The following is a 26512-nucleotide window of genomic DNA, read 5'->3' as shown; positions in this document are numbered from 1 at the left end:
ATTTTTCATAAGGAAGATGAGGGCTAGGTAATTAACCATGTCTCTTTTAGTAATATACAAAACTAAAAACAGAATTTTAGCAAAGAAAAAGCACTAAAAGCCCTCCGCCTATCACTGCCTTGTCTAACAGCCCCCGTACTTCCTCTGTCCCAATATATACATTTTGATCAACTCTCTACTTTTCCCCTTCACGCCCCTTCCAACACAATGCCCCCATAACAGATACACACTTTTTTTTTTTTTTGTCTTTTTGCCATTTCTTGGGCCGCTCCTGCAGCATATGGAGGTTCCCAGGTGAGGGGTCGAATTGGAGCCGTGGCCACCGGCCTACACCAGAGCCACAGCAATGCGGGATCCAAGCCGTGTCTGCGACCTACAGCTCACGGCAACATCAGATTCTTAACCCACTGAGCAAGGTCAGGGATCGAACCTGCAACCTCATGGTTCCTAGTCGCATTCTTTAACCACTGAGCCACGATGGGAACTCCAGATACATACTTTTTTTTAAGAGTTCATTTCCAACTTGTAATACATTAAGTTGCTGCTTTGGTTTTTGATTAAAAGGCACCGTGTCTTAGAGTTGGAAAGGCATGTCTAAGGGGATTAAAGTCATCTCCCAAAGCCAAATTTGATTTTGTTCTCTCGTCATCCTACTTCCCTGCTGCCTTTCACCAATTCGGCCCCCTCTACCTCTCATCACTGGCCTCGGTTCCTGAGGGTGCCGGTCCATAAATAAAAGGACCCATTCACACGTCCTGGAGAGAGAGTGGGTTAGAAGGAGGAGGACTCGCTCTAAGAGTCGACAGGGAAGAAGGGCCATGTTGAAGAATCCCACCCACAGTAAGAGGACACAATGTGCCAAACTGTAGTGCTCCAGGGAACGGAACCAGCAGTCTGATACTGCAGATTGTTTATTCTGATTCTGCAAAAGAAAAGTACCTGTGTATGAATTAGGAACAATTAGTCCTCAAAATAGTCACCCACCTAACCCAACAACAAACTACCATTCTCACCGAGGATTTCAAATTTTAATCCCCATACTCTCACAGGCAGACTTAGCACATAAGCCACTCTAGCTGAGAGGGATAATCTGTAAACAGACTAAAACACGGGGTAAAAAGGGTGCAGCTGGTCTGTTGGGTTATTGTTCAAAAAGAACCAAAGCAGATGAGGGTAATCTTGGGGCGCGGTGGAGGCCAGTGCTGTGACGTTGATACTGAATCTTACAAACAATATTGATTGCAATGGGAGCCAGGATGCTTTGTTAAATTCAGATGATCAGTGTCTTGCTTATTTCTATTATGAATCTTTAAAAAAAAAAATGCTGTGTTGTGTTTGAACCCAAAGAAGTCTTGATCATTCCAGCTTCACTGAACCAAGGGAATCTCACAGCTAGTGAATCAACCAAGTGAAGCTCATGGCTAGTGTTGTTGGGTGGGGTCAGGTCCCGTCTTGCTTTCTGGAGCTGACAGAATGAACCTGGGAGATTTCTTACCCTCTCTGTTCTTATAGACCCTAAAATTAGAATAAAAACATCTGGACTAATTATGTAAAAATAGTATAATGAAATAATGCACTAATGGGGCAATCATTATTTTAAGCCTATCATGTGCCTAACTTGGGGTCACTTGCTTTTTTTTTTTTTTTTTTTGTCTTTTTGTCTTTTTGTTGTTGTTGTTGTTGCTATTTCTTGGGCCGCTCCTGCGGCATATGGAGATTCCCAGGCTAGGGGTTGAATCGGAGCTATAGCCACCGGCCTACGCCAGAGCCACAGCAACGCAGGATCCGAGCCGAGTCTGCAAACTTCACCACAGCTCACGGCAACGCCGGATCGTTAACCCACTGAGCAAGGGCAGGGACCGAACCCGGAACCTCATGGTTCCTAGTCGGATTCGTTAACCACTGCGTCATGACGGGAACTCCGGGGTCACTTGCTTTATACCTAATCGTAATGGATCCACACCATAATAGTCACTTAAAACATAAAAGAAGTGTCTCTCATCCCTATAGATGAGTATATCTGAGGCTCAGGGAGTCATCTGCCTGTCACTTTTCTATGTGATGAGTTTGTGGCCAAGTTTGGACCAGAACTTATGTCCCAGTGACTACAATGGCTAGCCTAGTTCAAAGCTTTATACCAATGAAAGATGTCAGTTGATTTTAAAAATGAATGTATTAAAGGATTTGGGATGAAGTATAGCATTTTCTGACTGTTGCTTGTTTTAAACTTTGCCTATCAGTGTGGAAATAAATGCATTAAATTCTATGAGAAACACAAAGAAAGACATTAGGTCAAAACATATCTTGGACTATATACACCCCGGGGAAGCAATCATCAAGAAACCAAAGAAACACACCTCTGTCTTCCAAACTTTACTCTCACACCTGCTGGGTGTGGAGGCGGCTGGGGGGGTGGGGGGAGGGATTGCTCAGGGCAGTTTTTAGAAATTTATCAAAAGATTGGATCAGAATCCCTTGTAGAGGTTTGACTTTTTATATCCCTCTTCTAACTGGTAAATGATATTGAAATCTAACTCCTCAATATCTAGCCTATGTCTATCTGTCTCTCTTGAAGGATAATTGCGGGAGAAACTGGCCATCTGGGGAGGTGACCAGGAGTCGCCAAGTAACTATTCTATCGACTCTGTGTCTGTTCCTCCCCTTTAAGTGTCTGTACTACAAGCAGATAGGCATGGTTATTTATGATGTTAAAAAAACAAAACAAAACAAAAAAAACCCACTGTCTCTAAAGCCTGCCATTCTGGCATCATACTGATTTTGACCCGATCTGGCATAAGAATGGAAAACACCTACATAGATGCTAAGGTTGAATAACATTCTGGTAGAGCTCTTAAGACAAAACGGAGTTTTAAGATAAGCATGGATTCGTGGACTTTAAATGAATAGGGTTCCAGCTATATTTGAGACATAGGCAGAAGTTACAGAAATGTGTGGTTTTCCCAAACAAAGGAAACTGTGGACAAGGTGTTTAGTTTTAAGAGCACAATGATTTAATTCAAGTAAACATGTGTGTCCCTTTCCTTTCTCCAGCTAGAAAAACTGGAATATGGTTAATAACAGGGAATGAAACCCACTTAACAAATCTGTAGTCCACTTTCCCCTCAGGGATATATATGTACTGGATTACATTTCCACTTGCACTACTTAATTTAGGAATTGATTGAATGCAGTCAGGTAGAGAGCGTGGCTTTTCTTCCCCCCCTACACATGAATGCGAATTATAGAAAACACGGACAAAAGGAAAATTACTACACAGTTAATACCCGGTCATAGTATCTGTTAAAAGAACATGCATTTTTGGTAAGACCCAGGCAGAGCCTTGAAACTATGCATGCCCTTTGATCTAGCAATTTCACTTCTGGGAAACCATCCTAAGGAAATCATTAAGAATGTGGATAAAAGCTCTTGCAACCCTATAATTGGATACAAAGAAGCCCAGGCTAACCTCCTTCAGGATGGGAGGTCATGTGGTCATCCAGCTATCTGAGCCATCCCAGCTGGCCCAGCCAGTACCAACCACCAGACTTATGAATGAAATCATCTTAGATTTGCCAGCTAAAGTTGAGCTACTATGACTACAGTTTCATGAGTTATCCTAGAGAAGACGGACAGAAAAATACTCAATTGAGCCTCGCCCAAACTGTTGATCCACAGATTCACCATGACAAACCATCCTGTGTAATCTATGTCATTTGTCTTTGGAGGTGACCCTGACCCCACTACATAGCTAAAGACCATATTAACTAATCAATAGATATATATTGGAAGGAGTCAATGGAATGACCCAAGATGTAGTAAATGCCATAGTTAACTATATTAATTTGCTAGGGCTGCCGTAACAAAGTACCACACACTGGGTGGCTTAAACAACAGAAATGTACTCTCTCACAGTTATGAAGGCTCGAAGTCCAAAATCAAAGTGTGGGCAGGATTGGTTCCTTCTGAGCGCCGAGGAAAGGGTCTCTTCTAGGTTTCTCTCCTTGGCGTGTAGATGGCCATCTTCTCTCTGTATCTCCTTTGTGTGTGTGTGTGTCTTTTTTTTTTAGGGTGCACCCATGGCACATGGAGGTTCCCAGGTTAGGGGTGGAATGGGAGCTGATGCTGTCAGCTTACACCACAGCCATAGCAACACAGGGCCCAAGCCTTGTCTGCAACCTACACCACAGCTCATGGCAATGCCGGATCCCTAACCCACTGAGCGAGGCAAGGGACTGAACCCACATTCTCGTGGATACTAGTTGGGTTCGTTTCACTAGGCCATGACAGGAACTCCTCTCTGTGTTTCTTTATATTGCCTTCCCTCCGTGTTTCTGTCTCCGTGTCCAAATTTGCTCTTTTTACAAGGATGCCAGTCACATCGGATGAGGGCCACCTAATGTCCCCATTTTACTTGATTCCCTTTGTAAAGACCCTGTCTCCCAAAAGCTCACATGCTGAGGTGCTGGGTCTTAGGATTCAACATGCCATTTCTGGAGAGACATCATTCTAGCTATCGCAGTGACAATAGACGACCATAAGGACATTTGTGAGATGAATGCCTCCTGGGCACAAAGGTGTAAAAAGGCTGCAGGTCCAGAGGAAACAGATTTTCAGTCTTGTCTGCTTGATCCTTTAGCTCTGTTCCAGAAAAACGGGGCACTTGGTGCTCTCGTATCACAATTTCAGAGGAAGATTTCTCCGTGACCAAAGGAGATGGGCTTTTTCGGATCTCCCTCTTGCAGCCAATGGTTACCAGGCTCAAAGAGCAAAGACCCTGTGGACCAGAGAGTCCCCAGCTTCCTGGGGAAGCTGCCTCGTGAGCCTCCCAATTCCCTCAGCAGGTGAGGGCCCTCACTGATGGTCTGGCCCAGGAAGCTCTTTAGGACTCTCTTTCCGTACCTGCAAAACACCATTCGGACCAAACGTTGGCTATGAAGGGCTCCCAGGCAGTCGGTGATGCAGAGCCAGCCCTGACAAACAAAGAAATGCGACACGAGGAGAGTCTGCTCATTTGCTTTCTCCAGAAAGCCCTTCAGAGTGAGAGAAGCATGCCAGGGCCGATGATACATTTATTCTTAAGAAAATATGTGAGCAATAAAACCATAGCTTAAAAAGAAACTGGAATCTTCTTTCTTCTCGGTGGGTAACCACGTTCTGATCACTCTCTCCATTCAGCTGCCATACCTCCTTTAAGATGAAAATAAAGAGGAGGTGACACAGATTTTCTTTGGTTTGAGAAATACTTGAGTATCTCCCAAAGCACAGAACTTCTAACTGTCCCATCTGCTGCCCACCAGGCACTGAATCTGGGTCCCCCAAAGGCAAAAGACAAGCAAAAAAGGCTAATTGCACTTAATTACAACCCATGGCTTCTTCTCTTTAAGGCTTCAGCCTGCTAAGGCCAAAGTTTTTGCTAGGAAAACTATACCAGGACTATTCTGTCTCTTAGATACTTAGACTCAACAAAGAAAGCAACAAGGATGCCACAGCGTTCCACGCAGCATCTTCTAAGTGTGAGAACAGGTACTCTTCTGCAGGTGAAAGGGCACAAGGGAGAACTTTAAGATCTGAAGGTCTTTGGAGTTCCCGTTGTGGCTCAACAGTAATGAACCCAACTAGCATCCATGAGGACACAGGTTCGATCCCTGGCCATGCTCAGTGTGTTAAGGATCTGGTGTTGCCGTGAGCTATGGTGTAGGTCACAGATGTGGCTCAGATCCTGTACTGCTGTGGCTGTGGTGGCATAGGCCGGTGGCTGTGGCTCCAATGCGACCCCTAGCCTGGGAACTTCCACGTGCTGCACCTGCAGCCCTAAAAAACAAAAAACACAGGTAAGCCATGAGATCCTGCTGTATAGAACTGGGAACTATATCTAGTCACTTGTGATGGAACATGACGGAAGATAATGTGAGAAAAAGAATGTATGTGGGACTCGGTTACCTTGCTGTACAGTAGAAAATTGACAGAACACTGTAAACCAACTATAATGGAAAAAATAAAAAATCATTAAAAAATAAAATAAACAAACAAACAAAAAAAGATCTGAAGGTCCCACCTTGTAAAACTAAGACAAATGCTTTCTCTAATGCTGACCCACCCTCCTGATTAGATTTGTCCTGTTCTGTAAGAAGATGAGTCAGATTCAGACTCTCATGGCTGCCCCAGCCAGACGGTTAGAACGTGTTAACGGAGTGACTCCTGCGGGTCAAAAAAATCAGAGACGGCCCTGCTATCAAAGAACTCATGGTTGCATGAGTGAAGGCATAACACATGCACAAAAATAATTAGATAATAATTACACACAGATGTCTTCTCAAGTCGAGCAAAGTCCAGCCCAGAGTATAGCTGGGTATCTGTCAAGGAGTTTGAATCTGTTCTCACATTTGTTTTCCCTTAGTCTTTCTCTGTCCTGCATCTCTTCTTGATTTCTTTGCTCTCTATTAATCAACCTCACTGCATCCTCCGCAGCACTTACTTCCGCCTTTAACTAGTACTAAGTTCACACTTCACATTTCTTTTTTAATAATCGTTTTCCCCATATCAAAAGATGACAACACCATTCTTTCATTTGCTCAGGCCAAAGCCCTGGCATGATCTATCCCTCCTCTTTTTGTCACACTCACATCAATTCCCACACTTTAAAAATACACCAGGGAGTTCCCGTCGTGGCCCAGCAGTAACAAACCCGAGCGTGTCCATGAGGACGTGGGTTCGATCAGTGGGTTAAGGACCCAGCATTGCCATGAGCTGTGGTGTAGGTCGCAGACACGACTCCGATCTGGTGTTGCTGTGGCTGTGGCGTAGGCTGGGGGCTACAGCTCCGACTGGACCCCTACCCTGGGAACCTCCACATGCCGCAGGTGCTGCCCTAAAAAGATAAACAAATAAAAAAAAATACATCAAAATCTGATGATTTCCCTCCCCCCTGGTGTCAAATTCCTCTCCCCAACCCTGCCCACTTTGGCCTAACTGGTCTCCCTGCTTCCCTGTAGCCCCAAAGACAACCATCATTTCTCTAGTCCAGGGAGCAGCCACAGAGAGTCAAAGCCCTTCTGGAGCGCCCAGCATTCTCTGGCCTGGCTCCCACTACCTCTCTGACTTCATGTCCTGACTTTCAGGGTACAAAGGGATTTCCTTCATTCAAGCAAGCAACTGAGTAGCAACCCTTCGAGGCCAGGGAAAGCGACCTTATCTCAGGAGGCTGGCCAGCGGGGAGGCTTACCGAAGGGAGCAGAATTCTGACTGTGGCAGAGACAGCGAAGATCAAAGTGGCAGCTAAGCCCCCGTCGCTTTCCCCTCCCTCGTCTGTATGAAAATTAACTCCTGTAGTAATCATATCCATTGTGTCAATTTCCACATACAGCATGTTTTATAAGATCCCCCGAGTAAGGTAATTAACAAACGCGCTGTGCTTCAATTGTGTCTCCCTTTTTCTTCCTGCTGGCGCTGGGGCAGGCGGCATCTTTCCCCACTTTCTCTGAGGGCTGCAGTGGATGGCTCTTGGGCCCTTGACTGGTGTCACCAAGATCTTGCCTGAACCACTCACACACCCCTCTGTTTTAATGGAAAACCCTCTGCCACTAAAACTCTCCTGTTTTTTTCTCAGCATTCTCAGCAGGAGCCGGTGGATGTCTTTTCAAGCACCGGCAAATAAATCGTCCCCGGCTTTGCTAAACTGATTAAGTGAATTGGTTCTTGGCCACACACTTTTATAAGGCAAATCAGCCAAGCCGAAGGGATGGGTGAAGGTGTCAGGGGGTGATGCGGACAGGTAAGAGGGACACTCATGTGAAAATTTAAGTGTCAAAAAAACCGCAAAAACCCTCAAATAAAACATGATGCATATCCGGTGAAATATAACAACACAAAAAAAGACACAGCACGTTACAGTTTACAGGGCGCATACACAGACACACACCATTTTTATTCCTACACCCCTCTGTAATAGAACAAGAACTGCTCTCCCGTTTAGGAGTTAGGATGTCAACCAACTTGACAATGGTTACACATGTTCTAAGATGCTAAGTTGTATTCTGGGACATATTCTGAAAGTTGATTTTTGCCTTAAATACATCTATCAAAATTATACACACTAAATTTCCAAGGATTTAAAATCAGCCTTTGTTTCCCATCTTTTAGCACTTCTGAAACTGGAATGTACCCACAATTGATGAGTATGTTTAATCTGTTTTTGCGTTTGTTTGGGAGGGGTGGTTTTTGGTTTCGGCCGTGCCCCATGGTGTGAGGAAGTTCTTAAGCCAGAACCCACGTCACGACAGCAACTCAAGCTGCAGGAGTGACAATGTTGAATCCTTAACCCACTGTGCCGCAAGGGAACTCCTTTTCAATAGGGTTTCTTCCTATTTTTTCCTTGAGAGGCCAGTGTTAAATCAGCGGTGAGTCTTACAGTCAGTAGCCTCTTAGCATCAAGGAACAAGGATGCACATGCTCATGTAAATGTGAATATGAAGTGTTCTTGCCTCTCCAGGTGGATCCATTCATTAGCTCCTCTTTGCTGTTAAGTGCATGCCACTGCAGCCCTGAGGTCCCGGGAGGGCCTTGCCCAGACTCCACTAGGCAGCCTGCAGTTTTCAAGGGGGCTGACATGCCTCCACCATCAATTGCTTATTCTTAAGGGAGGAGCCCCTGCAATCTCTAAGCACACCAAGAAGGCAAGGAGCAGTACTACCACCATTGCAGCTAGATCCCCAGAGGCACGGAAGAGACCCTGGGAGGAGTCCGAGCCCTCGGTGGTCCCTGCCCCTCTCCGACCGACCGTGGTGAGCAGTGGCCCCACCTTCTCCTGTGCTGCAGTTCCTGTTGGTGACACCGAAGGCCAGGAACTAAATATATGCAAGTCAAGGCCACACTCTGCAAGTGAAGAAAATGCCTCGTGGTTCAAGCAGGATTTCTTTACAAATGCCTTCATTTCACCTCCCTGAATTTTACACTGAATTTTGTCAGTTTTTAAATTTGCACTACAGCTTGGCACTGGGAAGAGGAGGGGGGGATAATCAAACCTACGGGCGTTTTACACACAGACACTGAAAAATAAAGACCATTAGCAAAAAAGTATAATTAAATTAAAATGCCAACTTGCCAAAGAAGCTCAGTAAATGGGAAATATATCAAACTGTGATAATACAAATGGGCTATTTCTCAAGGTGTGAGACTGTCAATGGAATAAACTCTGATAATTTGCTGACTTCTTATGCTGAAAGTAGAGTAATAGCTTAAAAATAAATCACCACAATAACACACACAACCATGTAGTATGTGTACCATTGTTTAACCATGACAGGACCACAAATCTGGGAGACGCAAAAGTCACTTAAAACCAAATTTCTCCTTTTGGGTGAGTTGGCCAGCCCCCAAATCCCAGGAGAAGTTTTTATTAGTCACCGGATCTACTTTTTAGGTCCATGCAGCCTGATTTATTTGGAATGTGTGTTTGCCAGTTAGGTTTAACATATCCAGTTAACGATAGCTGAATATTCTCTAAAAGCAATCTCATAATGAGGGCACGGTGCTTTGTAGAATATTGAAAATTACTTTTGGCATGCAAGTTCGTTTTGTTAATTCCTCTTTTAGTGCACAAATAACCTTTGAAAACCTGCTCCTAGGTGTTTATGTGTCAGGACAGTATCAAAAATTATTCAATTGCCAAGTCACATGTCAACACTTCAGTGTACAAAAGCCTCGGAGACTCCCGATTCTCACTACTCTGCTGCCCTCTAGTGGACATCTGGCAAATCTCGCCCTCATTTCGATGTATTTATTTCCGCTGAAGAATGCAATGTCAGGCACTCTGACTTGCATCTCACCATGAAGGTAAGTGGCACTTTAGAAGCGGCAAAATATAAACAAGAAAACAGGGACCCAACCGAAATCCCTTGGGGGAACACTTAACAAAAGTGAAGCTGTCAAATATTTTCTAAGAACCTATCCATTTCAAAACAGTCACCTGTGGTGACAGCCAGGCCTTAAAAACAAAAGACGGCAGCTCCCCCAATGCTCAAGTGTGGGTTGATTAGCGTGTCTGCCCACAGGAAGTTTGGAAGTGGCTCTCTCCCTCCTAGAGTCACAGAGCACAAACCAGAATGTCAGAGAGAGAAAGGACATTTAAAGTTTACCCCCTGCTTAAGTCAAACAGAGAAAGACAAATACTATATGATATCCCTTATACGTGTGACTGGGTCACCTTGCTGTACAGTAGAAAACTGACAGAACACTGTAAACCAGCTATTATGGAAAAAAGAAAAATCATTTAAAATTAAAAAAATAAAAAAATACAACAAACTAATGAATACTACCAAAAAAAAAAAAAAGAAGCAGCAGCAGACTCACAAATCTAGAGACTAGTGGTTACCAGGGAGGACAGGAAGGAGAGGTAACAAAAGGATTGGAAAGTGGGAGGTATAAACTCTGGTGTGAACAGGCTCAAGGATGTATTGTGCAACAGAGCCAGTATTTTGTAGTAACTGTAAATGGACAGTAACATTTAAATTGAATAAAAATAAAAAATAAATAATAAAAATAAATAAAATACAATAAGAACTAAAAAAAAAAAAGTTCAGCCACCCTAATGCTTCTCACACTGAGAAAAATAAAATAAAGACTCGAATTCTTAGCTGAATTCAAGAAAAACCATTACACAAATGAAAGTGCATTTGGTATGCTGTTATGACAGTCACATATCATTGACAAGCCATTTCCCTCCCATAAGCATCTGAGAAGGCAGAAGTTCAGCGAGGACAGAGGAGGTGCCAGGAGCCCACAGCTAATAGCTGGCGAAGGTGTAACCAGAACCCAGGTCCCGTGATCCACAGCCCGGTGCTCTCCCTGGCACTATTTCTCCCACCGGATTACCAGCAGGTCTTGAACACATTTTCATAATCAGCCGCAATGCGTATAATGAATAACCTGACGAAGGAGAGCCAAACAGAATTAAACAGAAATTTGTGAATTCATTACTTTTTAGAAATAAATTAGAATGGATCTACATTAATTCCCATAACGAAATCATTCTTACTTGCAATCCATGAGTGGGAGAAAAAGTGGTGGAGGAGATACAGCTGTGACAATCTGTCCATGTTAGGAATACAAATCTCAGTCCATCAACACAAATGAATGAGAAATAGAAGTTTATTTATTTTTTCAACTGTTTCTACAGAGACCCTATTTCACCAGGTAGTGAAAACTTCATTGCAGTTGAGTCGGGGCTGCTCTGCCCACCTCCCCTGCAACTTACCTGGCCCAGAGTAGAGGGGCCCTATGGAAGGTAACTGGGGAAGGCTTAGGGAGGGGTGGGACATAGCCCTTGGTCCTTTTTTCAAGACATTACCCCGTGACATTTCCTCTTCCCTGGCTGGGGCTCCAGGCACAGTCGCAAGGCCTGCCAGTTCTGTCAGCTCTCTGTGCCAAACCCAGAGGACCCAGGGGACTCCGAGTGCCCCGGAAGCATGCTCCTGCTTCCCCACCACAGACCGTGTGTCTGTCCAGACATTTCAAGCATTTATGCCCAGTCTGCAAACTTCAGTCTCCCCCGTCTCTACCTGCAAAGGAGCACAGCTCTCTTTTGCTCTCAAGTCTTCTAATCTAGGTGGGGTTCCATTGCCACCCCCCACCCTGCACCCCATCTATCCCAGGACCTGATTTATGTGACAAAGAATGGGGCTGTTGAGCAATGACCCACCACCATCAAATGCATCTCATTCATTAAATCAGTCAGTGTCTGTTGAACTGAGGATACCTCAGTGCACAGGCTGATTAGATTTCTGCCCCCAGGAGGCTCACAACCTGGAGACAGCGACACCATTAAACAAGCAAAATGTACCCCAAAATGACCTCAGGGACAAGTAGGGTGAGACAGGAGATGGTGAGGAGGGATGTGATTGCAGATTGGGTGGGCAGCATAAGTCTCCACAAGGAAGGGCGTGTTTGAGAGAGGTCTGCATAAATGGCCCAAGAGGGACACATGTCCTAGTCCTGGGGTCTAGAATCTCTGCCAGTGCAGACCACCTACTCTTCCAAATAGCAAAAGCCAAACACCATCCCTTTGTGTGCTGGCCATTTTAGGAGCCATGAAAGTATATGTTTATATGATGGGTTATAGGGGCTCATGAGGGGTATAGCAGGGAAACAGCTAATATTCCAAATTACTAGGATGGCGTATCCTGGCTGGGCCTTGGTAGGAATGTCCCTTGTGAGCAAGTCATTCCCATGTGTGCTGAGGAAGGGAGAGGAAGGCTGAGACCATGGTTCTGAGACCAGGCTCCTCGATGTTTGCTCCCAGCCTCTGGAAAGCAGAGCCCCATCTTGGTCACTGTACACCCCTCGCCCTCCCACCAGTCCAGGCCTCTGGCTGAGCACCTTGCCCTCCCTAGGCACCCACCTAGAGGCTGAAGGAAGTCAGCCTTGCCTCACCAATGTAGGTGCCAATCTGTCTGGCTCAGAAAAGAACTCGTCTTGGCTCAGCAATGGCCTTAGGGAAAGAGAAGTCATTTCCCCACATTAATCCCTAATCTAAAATGCAAATACCTAGGGGCAATTAGGTAACATAAACAGGTGACATGGACTGGGGTAGGCATGGTTCTTCAATCTCCCAAAGGAAAATCTTCTTTCCAATTTTTTACAAAATTCCTCTCTCTTGTTGCTTCATTATTCATTTATAGGAATAAGGGAAAAATAAAAATTTACATTCCTCTTTACTTTTAGACTGTGTAAGGGTCACAACAAATGGCCACTTCTATGCCTGAGGGTCAGGAAAACAATAGGGCACAGAGGAGACCCTGATGAGTTGGAGAGCAACTGTCCCACCTAAAATGAGAGGAGCTAAAGCCAGTGTTCCCCTCATGGGACTACAGACCCAGCATGGCCAAATCTCGTGATTTTTCAAGAGAAGGTGGAACCAGCAATTTGGAACCTGAATTTTAATCAGAGGTTCCCTTACTTCTGGGCAGAGCCCAGACAACCTTGTTTGTAAGTCTAGAGACCTACAATGAAGGCTTCATCCTAAAACATCTCTGCGTAAATGTACGCAGGTGTCCACATTCCTTCTTGATCTTCTGCATTCTTCTCAGAACACAGAGAAAATTAGATGAGACCAAATTTGTCCTTATATACATAATCTCTAGATTTTAAACAGCTATAACAAATAGACCCTAAAATGTACAGGGCTTACATAAAAGGAAAGAAGCTTATTTCTTTTTCTTTTCTTTTCAGGGCCGCATCCATGGCACATGGATGTTCCCAGGCTAGGAGCTAAATCAGAGCTGCAGCTGCTGGCCTATGCCACAGCCACAGCAACGCAGGATCCGAGCCGCGTCTGCGACCTACACCACAGCTCACAGCAATGCCAGATCCTTAACCCACTGAGCAAGGCCAGGGATCAAACCCACATCCTCATGGATATTAGTCAGATTCGTCACTGCTGAGCCACAATGGGAACTCCCAAGAAGCTTATTTCTGACTCACCATACAAGCAGGGTGGGGCAGCAGGCAGTTTTCTTCCACATTGGGATTCAGAGCCTGTCCCTCTTGTGCCTGCACCATTTCCTAGCCTTGCCACTGTCAGCATCTTGCTGCACTAAGGGGAGAGGTATCATGGAGAACATGTACTCTGCTTCTTAAAGAGTTGTGGCCTGAAATCAGTACATATCATTCTATGGGTGAGAACCAGACATACAGCTACACACAGATGCACACTGAGTGGTGACTACATTGTGAAAGCAGAGAATTGTCTTAATGGATATCGAGCATTCTCTGCCATCCTTACTTCAAGCAAAACATTGCATATGAGTCCAATGCATGAAACAGCTAGACGAGGAGACGCACATGTTGAAACCAGATGAAGGAAGTCCTAAACTCCATGTCAAAGACTGTATCACTACTCAAAATATTCCCCCCTAGTTTTGGAAGAAGAATCTACTTCCTTGTTGCATTGATGTCAGGCTTATCCATTACTACTTGCTTCTGGCCAGTGAGTACAGGCAGAAGTGACAAGTGCTATTGCCAAGCAAAAGCTTTAATGCCACAGTCCACCACTCTTTTCCCTCTGAAATAGACCCAGAATGTCCTAAATAAGAATTTCTTCTTTAGTGGGTCCTAGAATGAATAAAATTTGAAGTAACCCCAGAATTGCTCCATGATAATCATATCACGAGTGAAAAACATATATTGCTGCAAGCCATTAAGATTTGGGGGTCATTTGTTACTGCAGCACAACTTGATCTAAGCTGACAGATACACTCATATCTTCTTGCTTCACTAGGAGCCTGAGAAGCATAACTCCTAGAATTCAGCAACCCAGAATCTAAAGACACACTGGAATAAATCACTGCTGAGATCCCTCAAAGTCCCAGCATTCCATGATTCTAAGTCTCCAGATGGCAGAGCTTCTGTATGAGTGTCTTTTGTATCCTAGCACCTGACTAAGCATCAGGTGCACTCTAGATGCTTAGTAAGTTTGTTGAGTGTGTAACTAATTCTTTTGACAACCTTTTGTAACATGAAATGTTATAACTGATGCCTCTCCCCACAAGCTGTTTCCTCTGCCTTGAATATCTTTCTCTTCCTCTCCCTCGTGGTGGACTCCATGCTTCAAGCTCAGCTCAGTTGTTCCCTTCCCTATGACAGCTTCACATCGGAGCCAGAATAAGTGTAGTCCATCCTGGATCCCACTAGCTCAGATATTTCTCTAGGCCCTTGTATGCCATATTCCTCTGGAAACAATGCTTGATTTAGAGACCTTCATCCTCTGAGTTCTTAGAGCACTGCCTTAAGAAATGTGCTTAATAAGTAAATGAATGATTGCAATGTTTCCAAATTAATCATAACATAAAAACGAGGAAGAATCTGCTGTCATATGTGGATCTTAAAATATAACCTTCCAGTGACTTGAAGACTGTAATACAGGAAAGGTAATACCTTTTGCCTGAAACAAACGACCTTTCTCAACAACGTGACACTGCATCATACTGTCTAGAATATATATGTATGTATATATACATATATACTTATGCATATTATATATTATTACTTGATATTAATAATATAATTATATTAATTATGAAATTAGAGCAGTTGCTATGCATTCCTTCAGGCGAAATAAATACTGCCCTTCTAATTATCTTTAAACAAGTGTGCTTGAAGAAACTTCTCTGGGAGGAAAAGTATGCCAAGTAATTTATGCATTAGCATAAATTAGTTCATTAGTTCAGGATCTTGCTTCCCTCATTATATACATATATATGTATATATACACACATATACATGCACACACGGGGGTGTACATACATATATACATATTATATAATATGAATGTGTATACATATGTTATATATATATATATATGGTATTTATTTATTTAAATCCTCAGTTCCTAAAATTTTTGCTTTTTTAAAAATTATGTATTCCTGGAGTTCCCTGGTGGTGCCGTGGGTTAAGGATCTGGCATTGTTACTGCTGTGGTGTGGGTTCGATCTCTGGCCTGGGAATGTCCACCTGCTGTGGGTGTGGCCAAAAAAAAATGATGCATTCCTGAGACATTTCTCCTAAATTACGTTTCAATTTGGACTTCGTATGCCATATAGAACACTGTGCTGTGGGATTTGGGGCTGTCGTCAACATCTATTGAGAGGAAATGCTGGCCAAGTCAGTCAAGCTCCTATACTCCCTTACTTCTCAAAATATGCTAATGGATGTTTCACAAATGGTACTTCACGTGGATTAGTTAGTATTAGAAGGAGGAGCATGGATTGATGATGGATGGATAAAAAATCTAGCATTGAATACAGTGTTTGGAGCCTTCTCCTTAAATCCCCCCCACCCCCATGAGCTAAAAGAAGATACCCTATGAGACAGGTCAGAAACTAAGGCAATGAAAGCCTCCACACTTCCATTTAGAAACCGGAAGCACCTTTTCTTCTATAGCTAGAGCTACGGGAATCTCCCTGTCTTCTTCTTAGTCAACGTTACCAGCTTTAATCTGGGGGCTCAGTGAAACTCTTTCAGGGCCTGGGGTTGATACCTAAAACACTTGCCTCTCATTAAATGGCAATGACAGTAATGTGGGGACAACAAAAACAGGTGGGAACAAAGAAAACCTGGCATTCCAAAAGAAACCAACCCTGCGTATCATAAGAAAGAATGTTCTCTTCCAACTAAGGAGACTGATGGATCCCTTCTCCCCATCCAGCAGGAATGGAAATGACGACTTTTCCCCCAAATCACAGCGAATATATGCTTGACTTGAAAGGATGAAACAAAGGAAGAATCTTGTTGCCTCCCCTAAATTACAAGCATTACAAATGGGACTGACACCTTTCATCTTCTCACCCACAACAGCTGGCTTCTGAGAAATGGCCTCTAGGGATGACAGGGTGGCTGGGGCGTGCTGGGGGCCATTCACTAAGGAACAGCTGTTTCTCAGGTTTGCTGGAAGGAAATTTTAATCAGGGTCAGACTGAAATTAGTTTGTATAGGCTTAGGCCCGGGCATGTCCTGTTGGACAACAGAAAGACAGAGGACATTAAACAGAACACAGAATACTGTCATTTAAAACCATCTTTTGGCACAAGTGATAGGAATAATTTCAGCTCAGCAGTGCCAGAATTTTTCAAGTATTTACAATTTCTGCTATTAAAAAGTCATCGAAAACCAAAGCTTACCTAAGTCCCTAATATCAGCATCCTAGGGCGAGATTTTTGGTGACATTCAGAAGGAGAAAGACGCAAGAGTGATGATGAAGTCTGGCATGACGGCCTGGGCTGTGGCAGGCTCTGGAACTTACGTGGAGGCTCCAGAAGGATGCCTGGTCCAGTGCGTTATTTGGAGAGGTGTCCCACACTGAGCAAACGAGAAGGACCATGAACGAGGCCATCAGATCTAGTTATCGGATACCTGAGATCCCAGCCCACTGGCAGGGCAAGAACATTAGCTCATTACTGGGTATCTCGGAGCACCACAGAGACACGTGGTCCAGGCCGCAGGAAATTCTCAGTGACACATTCGACGGTACTTGGCACAAAGCCATAGCATTATTCACACGCCCCCAGCCTCATCTGACCCACCTTTGCTTCTCCATATCATTCGCCCTGAGGCATTTGAGGAGGCCACCCTGCCTGAGAGGTGGCCACTAGAGACCTTCTTCCCTCGCCATTTTCCATTCCCACATGAGGAAACCAAACTACTCAGGGGAAAAGAATCACAGGGTACACCCCTGGCGATCTCTGCTGACTCGGGAGAGCCGGCATCTGGCAGAGAAGGTCCTAAGTCCCCACTGCCTTTAGAGAAAATGCTCTGGGTTTATGAGCTCATGATTATATAGATATATGAAGAACGCTTTTGTTGGAATGATTTTGATAAAAGGGAGGCTGATGTTTGGCTGAAAGGAGTGGGGCGAGGCAGAATGTCTCAGAGTTTGCCATCTGGAGTCTCATTTTTGCAGGGCTGGGCACTCACCTGTCTTAGTTACTTACCTCTCCATCCCCCCTCCCCACCCCCACTGCCTCCGAAGAAGAGACCTTCCAGGCTGATTACCCCTGAATGGCTCATTTTACTTTTTTTGAGTAACACTGAGAGACAAATCTTGAACCCAAAGGAATGGCTCTCGAATGCTGCAGTTTACCGCAGAAGGGCATGCCAGGGGGGCAGAAGGGCATGCCAGAGGAGGAGAGAATCTGGACCTGGAGACGACCCCTCTCTTCTCAAACTACATGCCAAAGACTGGCAACGGCTCTGGGACACAAACCAGTGGGGTTATCTTTTTTCCTGTGATATCAGATTTTACAACCCAGTCTGAAGGATCCCTTTATTTCTAGACACAGATACTCACTCAAGCTGGTTTTGGCAATAAGGAATTTACGAGAAGGATGCAGGAAAATGTGAAACCTATCTGAGGAAATACAGCTGGCCATAAACTACTGGAAGCTTTCCAGCCAGCTCTCCTTTTTGCTTCCTTATTTTGGGAACCACCCGATCTCTCATTTCGCCTTCTCTTTGCAAGCCCACTCCATTCTCTCTGCAGACTCTTCCTTTTGGATATTCTTTTCCTGCTTCTCCAAACTTTTGCATGCTTTATTCAGATGTTGCTACTTGTGATCCTAGCTCCACAAAGTCTTATATTTTCAAGACCAGTGTAGCCCAGCTGTGTTTTCCCTGCTGCTCCTTTTCTTGAGAGAGACGGATTGGCTCAGGTGAGGTCAGGTGACCATCCAGTCACTCAGCTTTAGTAAAGAGTCATGAGTCTGGTAAGGGTCAAGTGGAACAAAGAAAGTTGCTCAGACCTCATCCAGAACTCTTAGGAACACTCTGAAGACAGGGGCGGCACAAGCGGTCCAAGCCCTTGTTCCTCTTCCTCCCTGTCTCTCAAGGTTGAAGTTAGAGCACGTCCCTCCAGCACAGGACCTGGACAGGAGCACGGGGGCAAGAAGCATCAGCAATACTCCAGCAGGAGTTCTGCAGATGCATTCCTCCACAGGGAACTTTCTCCATCACCCCCATCCCTCTGGGGCAAAGCTGCTCTAGGAAGAATGATTTCAAATTCCCAAGGGCAGAAAAAAGAGAGAAAAGTATACGATGCAGATGTCAGCTAACTGAAGAAAAGGCAAGGGAGCAAGGGAGGGTCCTGTGGGAGAGGCCCATCCTCAAACCTCCAAGTGGGGGCAGAGCTAGATGGAGAGGAGGGACCCCCTGTAGGAGTGGAGGGCCACTGCCCCACGCTCCTGGCACCCCTCCCTCTCCCCCTCCCTCCCTCTCTTCCTCACACGTCTATCATGTCACATGCCTCTTTAGCAAGCTCTAGAAAGACGTATATCTTGGCATGCTTGTATCATTTGGCCCAGGCCAATTCAGTGCTTTGCTGCCCAGAGGGTTCAAGCTGAGAAGAGCCAATAACACCCCTTCCCCTAAACACCTTCCTGCCTCCCCTGCTGAGATGCCAAGTCTCCACTCTCAGCTACATGCACAACCAACGTCCAAGCTGCCCAGAGGCGGGGGCCATGTGACAGGACATGAAACGCAATTATGAAACAGAAGTCACAATTCTGTTTGCCCTGGGACCACGTCACTACTGCAAACTGTATGTCAATTAGAAATGAAAAGGAGAGAATTCATAGAATTCAATCGTGGCATAATATGCATCTCTATTGGTAAAGGGCGGAGCATCATAAGGGATGTGAGCGTGCATGTGCAGGTGTAGGAGGGGAAGAGAGTGATGCGGTCAAGCCACCGCCTGCAGTCCCACCCTATGTCCTCCCTGGAGCTAAAGCTTCGAGAGAGTAAGATTTTAGTTCCAATTCAGACAATCTACGCTTTCTCAAGACTTTCAATTTCTAGAGTAGGTAATTCCATTTCCTGAAGGTAAGATCAGTTTCCGTTTTAACATTTGCTATTTCATTGCTAACATATCCTATTTGCACATCAACATTCTATTTTCTTTCCCTGTCAGGATGATGGTGATCTCAGCTGTGAGTCCAAAGCCACTTTGCTGGAAGCGCTCCACAGAGCATCCTTTTAGGGTTGAGATTTCAGGGAGCTCTAGGAAATGCTGATGCAATACCTTGGCAAGTGTTGCCTTCACCTCACCACCACCCAAGAACTCAGTCATGAACTGCCACTGTGGGATTTTATTAGTTTGAGTTGTGACTCACAACCCCTCTGCAACCCAGTTTACCAAAGGCTAAAGACACTCCGCAAAGAGAGACTTTTAAAATGCAAATACCATGAGGGAAGAGGGACTGTGGCTGATTGGTTCCGAGCTCCCTCATTATCCCCATCCTTTACTGAGGTTTCATTGCCATGCTCCAACCCCTAAGCCTCCTTCTAATTCTTAAACCATCAAACACACTTCCATGCCCATCTCACTCCTCCCTTTGAAATGCCCCCACCCCTTTTCTTCCATCCTTCAGCTCCAACTACTTCTCTTTCAGATCTCAATTCAATTATGACTTTTTCATTGAACGCTTTCCTAACATTAAAAAAAAAAAATGGAGGGTACTCTTTGATTTCATTTTTCAGCTTTACTAAGCTTTGACTGATAAATAAAATTGGAAGATACTTCAGGTGTACAACACGGTGACATGATATGATATATATACATAATATATATACAAACACACACACATTGTGAGAGGATTCCCACCATACAATTCATTAACACACCCATCACCTCACATATTTACCTTTTTTTTTGTTTATTGGTGGTGGTGAGAACATTTGAGTTCTACTCTTTTAGCTTATTTCAATTACACAATACAGTGGCATCAACTGTAGGTACCATATTACACATTAGATATGTAGATAATGTTACCATATTAGATCTTATTCATCTTACTGCTAAAAGTGTGTAACCTTTTACCAATCTCTTGCTATTTCCCCCACCACCACCACCTCAAGCCCCTGGGACCACTTTCTCCTCTGTTTCTATGGGTTTGGCATTTAATTGACATTCCACATATAAGGGTTACCATGCAGCATGTGTCTTTGTCTATCTTCTTTCACTTAGGTTCATCCATGTTGTCACAAAATGCGGGATTTCCTTCTTTCTCACAGCTAAATAATATTGCATTGTACATATACGCCACATCTTCGTTAGCCATTCATCTTCTGATATTCAGGTTGTTTCCATATCTTGTCTACTGCAAGGAACATGGTGATGCAAATAATCTCTTCAATATCCCGTTTTCATTTCCTTTATATATATTCCCAAAAGTGGCATTGTTGGATCATATGGGAGTCCTACTCTTAATTTTTTGAGAAATTGCTACATTTTCCATAGTGGCGGTACCAATTCACCAACAGTGCACAAGTTTCCTTTTCTCCACATTCTCCCCAACACTTGTTATATTTTGTCTTTTTGATGACAGCTGTATTCCAACTGGTGTGAGATGATATCTCATTGTGCTGTTGATTTGCATTTTCCTGATGATCAGCGACACCGATGTACCTTTTCATGTACCTGTTGGCCATTTGTATGTCTTCTTTGGGAATAGCTCTGGTTCAGTTCCTCTGCCCATTTTTTAATCAGCCTTATTTTTTTTTAACTATTAATTTGTGTGAGTTCTTTATATATTGTGAATGTTAACCCTTTTTCAGATATATGATTTACAAATATTTTCTCCCATTGTGTAGGTTGCCTTTTCACTTTCTTGAAGTGCAGAAGCTTTTTAATTTGATATACTTCTACTTCATGATTTCTTTTCTTTTGTTGATTTTGATGTCAAATCAAAAAACTTACTGCCAAGACAAATGCCAAGGAGCTTACCCCTTACACTTTCTTCTGGAAGTTTTACAGTTTCAGATCTTAAATTTGAGTATTTATCCCAAAGTAATTTTTTTTTTTTTTTTTGCATATGGTATAAGGACAGGAGCATAGTTTCTTATTTTGCATGTGGTTATCCAGTTTTCTCAACTCTGTTGTTGGCTTCTTTGTCATAATTAGTTGATCATACATGTGCGAGTTTATTTCTGGGGTCTCTATCTTGTTTTATTGATCCACATGTCTGGCTTTATGGCAAAACCATACTGTTTGATCACTATAGGTTTGTAATAGAATTTGAAATCAAAAAGTGTGATGCTCCCAGCTTTTTTCGTCTTTCTCAATATTACTTTTGCTTTTTGGAGTATTTTGCGGTTCTATACAAATTTTAGGATTTTTCCTATTTCTATCAAAATGTAATTTTGATAGAAATTTCATTAAATCTGTAGATCATTTTGAATAGTATGGACATTTCAACAATTTTTTTTGTCTTTTTTTTTTTTTTTTGTCTTTTCTAGGGCTGCACCCTCGGCATATGGAGGTTCCCAGGCTAGGGGTCTAATCGGAGCTATAGCTGCCAGCCTATGCCACAGCCACAGCAACGCGGGATCCGAGGCACATCTGCAACCTACACCACAGCTCACAGCAAAACCAGATCCTTAACCCACTGAGCAAGGCCAGGGACAGAACCCGCAACTTCATGGTTCCTAGTTGGATTTAACCACTAAACCATGACGGGAACAATATTAATTCTTACAATCCATAAACATGGAAAATCTTTGTGGTTATTTGTGCCTTCAATTTCTTTCATCAATGAATTTTAATTTTCAGTCTACAGATCTTTCTCCTCCTTGGTCAAATTTATTCATAATCATTTTATTCTTTTTGATGCAATTACAAATGACATTATTTCCTTAATTTCTCATTCTGTTAGTTCGTTGTATAGAATGCAAGATTTTTGCACTTAAATTTTGTGTCCTAAAACTTTACAGAAATTATTTAGTAGTTCCAATAGTTTCTGATACAGTCTTTAGGGTTTTCTCTACATAACGTCATGTCATCTGCAAATAGAGATTGCTTTTACTTCTTGCTTTCTTGGGTGCTTTTTATTTTTTTTTTATTTCCATTATTTCTCTGGCTAGGACTTCTAATACTATACTGAGTAAAAGCAGCAAAAGTAAGCAGCCTAGTCTAGTTCCTGAGGAAAAGATCTCAGTTTTTCACCACTGAATATGGAGTTAAATGTGGCTTGTTACATATGACCTTTATTATATTGAGTTACACTTCCTCTCTACCCAGTTTGTTGAGATTTTTTTTTTTTATCATTAATGGATGCTGAATTTTGTCAGATTCTTTTAAAAATCTGTTGGTGATCATATGATTTTTTATCCTTCATTTTGTCCATGTTTTATACAACACTTATTGATTTGTGGAAGTTGAGCCATCCTTGCATCCCTGAAATAAACCCCACTTTATGGTGTATGATATTTTTAAATTATTGTTTAATTTTACTTGCTAATATTTTGTTGAGCAAAATTTTTTTTGCATCTATGCTCATCAGAAATATTGGCCTGTAATTTCCTTCCTTCCTTCCTTCCTTCCTCTTTCTCTCTGGTAGTGTCCTTGTCTGATTTTGGTGTCAGGGTAATGCTGGCCTTAAAAAATGAGTTTGGGGAGTTACTGTTGGGCTCAGCGGGTTAAGAACATGACATAGTGTCCCTAAGGATGTGGGTTCAATCCCTGGCCTCACTCAGTGGGTTGAGGATCTAGAGTTGCCACAAACTGCAGCACAGGTCACAGATGTGACTCAGATCTGGTGTTGCTGTGGCATAGGCCAGCAGCTGCTGTTCCGATTTGACCCCTAGCCTGGGAACTGCCATATACTACAGGTGTGGCCATAAAAAAGAAAAAAAAAATGAGTTTTTTTCTTCTAAAATTTTTTAGAAGAGTTTGAGAAGATAGGTATTAGGTAGGTCTTCTTTAAATGTGTGATAGAATTTACCAGTAAAGCCATCTGGTTCTGGATATTTCTTTGTTGAGGGATTTTTCATTACTGAGTCCATCCCTTTACTAGTAAATGGTCTATTCAGATTTTCTATTTTTTCATTCAATTTTTTTTTGTTTTCATGTTGTCCTTTTTTAAATTGAAGTACAGTTGAATTAAAATATTATACTAGTCTCAGGTGTAGAGCAAAGTAATTCAGTATTTTCATAGATTATATTCCCTTAAAAGTTACTGCAAAATAATGGGTATATTTTCCTGTGTTGTACAATATATTCCTGCTGCTTCTTTATTTTATACATAGTTTGTATCTCTTTTGCCCTTTTCCCACCCATGTTTCTTTCTCCCCACCACTAGTTTGCTTTCTATAAATGTAAGTCTGTTTCTGATTTGCTATATATATTCATTTATTTTATTTTTTAGAGTCCACATATACATAATATCATGTAGTGTTTATCTTTCTCTAACTTATTTCACTAAGCATAATATTCTCTAAGTCCATCTGCATTGCCAAAAATGTCAGAATTTCATTATTCTGGGGGTTTAACAATATTCCATTTATATATAATATATATATATGTACAATGCATATATATTATATAACACACACACATATATCAATATCGATATCGATATAGATATAAAATTTTCTTTATTCTTCTGTTAATGGACACTTGGGTCCCTTCCTTATTTTGGCTATTGGAAATACTGCTGCTATGAATACTGGAGTGCATGTATCTTTTCCAATTAGTGTTTGCATTTTTTCTAGATATTATCCAGGAGAGGAATTGCTGAATCATATGGCAGTTCTACTGAAAAAAACATTTGTAGAATTTTTAATGATAGCCATTCTAAACAGGTGTGAGGTGGTATCTCATTATTGTTTTGATTTGCATTTCTCTAATAATTAGTGATGTTGAGCATCTTTTCATGTGCCTATTAGCCATCTGTATGTCCTCTTTGGAAAAATGTCTATTTGGGTTTTCTGCCCATTTTTAATTGGGTTATTTGGGGGGTTTTATGAATATTGAGTTGTATGAGCTGTTTACATATTTTGGATATTAACCCCTTTTTAGTCATTTCACTTGCAGATTCTTTCTCCCATTCAGTAGATTGTCTTTTCATTTTGTCAATTATTACCTTTCCTAGGCAAAAGCTTTTAAGTTTAATTAGGTTAAATTTGTTTATTTTTGCTTTCATTTCTTTCGCCTTTAGGAGACAAAACCAACAATGTACTGCTCATATTTATGTCAAAAAGTGTTTTGTCTATGTTCTCTTCTAGCAGTTTTACTGTTTGGGGACTTTTATTTTTTAACTTTATTTTTTATTAATTAATTGATTTACAATGTTCTGTCAATTTCTGCTGTACAGCAAAATGACCCAGATATATATATATATTCACTCTTTTCTCACATTATCTTCCATCATGTTTACCACAAGTGACTGGATTAGTTCCCTGTGCTATGGAGTAGGACTCCACTGTTAATCCATTCTAAATGTAATAGTTTGCATCTACTAACCCCAAACTCCCAATCCATCCCACACCTCCCCCTTGGCAACCAAAAGTCTGCTTTTCATGTCTGTGAGTTTGTTTCAGTTCTGTAGATAGGTTCATCTGTGCCATATTTTAGATTTCACATATAAGTGACATAATGTGGTATTTGTCTTTCTCTTTCTGACCTACTTCACTTAGTATGAAAATCTCTAGTTCCATCCATGTTGCTGCAAATGGCATTATTTTGTTCTTTTTTATGGCTGAGTAGTATTCCATTGTGTATATATACCACATCTTCTTAATTGATTCATCTGTCGATGGACATTTAGGTTGTTTGGGGTCTTACATTTAGATCTTTAATCGGTTTTGAACAATTGTAACTATGAAGTCAGTGATGACCAAAGGCTTAGATGGTTGCTGCAATGGACTGAATGTTTGCATTCCCCCCATATTCAATGGATTGAAAACCTAATCTCAATGTGATGGTATTTGGGGGTGAGGCCTTTGGGAGGGAGGTAGGTCATGAGACTGTGGCCCTCATGAATGTGGTTTGTCTCTCTATAAGAAGAGGCCAGGAAGCTAGTTAGCTCTCTTTCCGTCATGTGAGGACACAGCAAGAAGATGGCCAACTGCAAACCAGGAAGAGAGCTCTTATCAGAATCTGACCAATTTGGCACAGTGAGCTCAGATTTTATGGGGAGTGGTAAATTATGCTCAAAGGCTAAATCTGGCCTGCTGAGTTTTTTTGTACAGCCTGCAAGGGTTACAGTGGTTTTTACATTTTTAAATGATTGAGGAAAAAATCAAAAGGATAATAATATTTCATGACACATGAAAATTTTATGAAATTCAGATTTTAGTGTTCATAAATACGTTATTGAAAAAAACAGCCAGGCCCATTCATTTACAAAATGATTTTCTGTCACTGTGGCAGAGTTAAAAAAGTAGTTATCCATGGCCCACAAAGCCTAAAATATTTGCTATCTGGCCCTTTACTGAAAAAGTTTGCCAGCCTTTGGGTTTAGGGGAGCCAGATACAATATAGGATGCCCAGTTAAATTTTTATGTCAAACAACAAATGACTTGTAGGGTGTCTCAAATAGCGTGTGGAACATATGTAGTAAAACATATTTTTTATTAATGTGAGGTTCAACATTAACTGGGAATGTTGTAGTTTTATTTGCAAATCTAGTAATTCTACCTGTGCTAGAATATGATTATTTACTCGCTCACGGTAAAGAGCTACAAAGGTCTCACAGATAGTGAAGAGCAAGAGATACGGATGAAAAACTGACCATGGAGAATTCCAGCCTCTTCAAATATCTAGTGCATATTTTAGACACCATGACTTTGGATTTAAAACTCACAGCGAAAGCACTTGGAGTGGAAAGGACAGTTTAAACAGTTACTAGAAAAAGTTTAAATTTTATTGTACCAACATTTAAGAATATGCCTATGTTGAAAAATCCCCCAATAAGAAGCCTTCTTACTTTTACATTAAAATATTAGGGATACAGTCTCAGTATGTGTTTTTTGTTCGTTTGTTTTTTTGTCCTTTTGCCATTTCTTGAGCCGTTCCTGCGGCATATGGAGGTTGAATCAGAGCTGTAGCTGCCAGCCTACGCCAGAGCCTTAGCAACGCAGGATCCGAGCCGTGTCTGCGACCTACACCACAATTCACGGCAACGCCAGATTGTTAACCCACTGAGCAAGGGCAGGGATCGAACCTGCAACCTCATGGTTCCTAGTTGGATTC

General features: G+C 42.4%; 1 long non-coding RNA gene across 1 annotated transcript in view; it reads right to left on the bottom strand.

Moving 5' to 3' along the window:
* Positions 1 to 2988: 2988 nt before the first annotated feature.
* Positions 2989 to 26512, bottom strand: part of LOC102158585 (uncharacterized) — a 327382-nt gene continuing 303858 nt past the window's right edge. The window contains exons 5-6 of the long non-coding RNA XR_014805912.1: positions 16671 to 16918; positions 2989 to 5187 (exon numbers count right to left, since the gene is read on the bottom strand). This is a non-coding gene — a long non-coding RNA (uncharacterized LOC102158585). The remainder of the gene's footprint in view (positions 5188 to 16670; positions 16919 to 26512) is intronic.

The sequence above is a fragment of the Sus scrofa genome, chromosome 6 (assembly GCF_054392235.1).
Source record: "Sus scrofa isolate SSC_HxYL_T2T_F1_AM1 chromosome 6, Sscrofa_HxYL_maternal_Yorkshire_Landrace_v2.0, whole genome shotgun sequence".
Lineage (NCBI taxonomy): Eukaryota > Metazoa > Chordata > Mammalia > Artiodactyla > Suidae > Sus > Sus scrofa.
The sequence above is the reverse complement of the archived record's forward strand: the minus strand, read 5'-3'. Positions and strand labels throughout refer to the sequence as shown.